Source organism: Rana temporaria, chromosome 5, assembly GCF_905171775.1.
Source record: "Rana temporaria chromosome 5, aRanTem1.1, whole genome shotgun sequence".
Taxonomy (NCBI): domain Eukaryota; kingdom Metazoa; phylum Chordata; class Amphibia; order Anura; family Ranidae; genus Rana; species Rana temporaria.
Window position 1 is genome coordinate 403,345,465 of NC_053493.1, and position 1,098 is coordinate 403,346,562.

Here is a 1,098-nt window from a genome sequence, read left to right on the forward strand (position 1 = left end):
AGGACACTCGGCTTATGAATGGTCTGGGTAGGAGAGCCCGGGCCTCAGGGATGGATTTTGCTGCTTTATTCCGGTTTACTAGCTTTGTTTTATTGTGTCAGGAAAAAAAAGGTGACCCGGTCTCTAACCTTAGGCCTGTTATAGGAGGATTGGGAAGACGGGAGGGGGTGACGCTCACATACAGAAATACACCTCCTGGCCCGGATTCAGAAAGAATTTACGTTGGCGTATCTATTGATACGCCACGTAAATTCTAAGCTGCGCCGGCGTATCTTCTTTCTGTATTCAGAAAGCAAGATACGCCGAAATTTGGCTAAAATACGACTGACGTAAGTCCCTTACGCCGCCGTATCTTAGTTGCATATTTACGCTGGCCGCTAGGTGGCGCTTCCGGAGATTTACGCTTAGAATATGTAAATTAGGTAGATACGCCGATTCAGAAACGTACGTCCGCCCGGCCCATTTTTTTTTACGTTGTTTACGTAAGGCTTTTTCCGGCGTAAAGTTACCCCTGCTATATGAGGCGTAGCCAATGTTAAGTATGGACCTCGGGCAAACGGTCAAATTTTGTGTCGTTTGCGTAAGTCGTTCGCGAATAGGGCTTTGCGTAAGTTACGTTCACTTCGAAACCAATGAGGCTTTGCGCCGTAATAAGGCGTCGCCTATGTAGATTGTAGATTTTTTTAGGTACCGTAGTTTGTCGCCATTCCACGAGTGCGTGCAATTATAAAGCGCGACATGTTTGGTATCTATTTACTCGGCGTAACATCATCTTTCACATTATACAAAAAATATTGGGCTAACCATCAAATTGTCTTTTTTTTCCCCAAAAAGTTGCGTTTAACCCCTCCCATACAGGGCATTTTCACCCCCTTCGTGCCCAGACCAATTTTTAGTTTTCAGCGCTGTTGCATTTTGAATGACAATTGCGCGGTCATGCAACACTGTACCCAAACTAATAGCTAGATTCAGAAAGAGTTAAGCCGGCGTATCAGTAGATACGCCGTCGTAACTCTGAATCTGCGCCGTCGTATCTTAGCTGTCTAGTTCTGTCGGCCGCTAGGGGCGTGAGCGCTGATTTACGCCTAGAATGTGTAA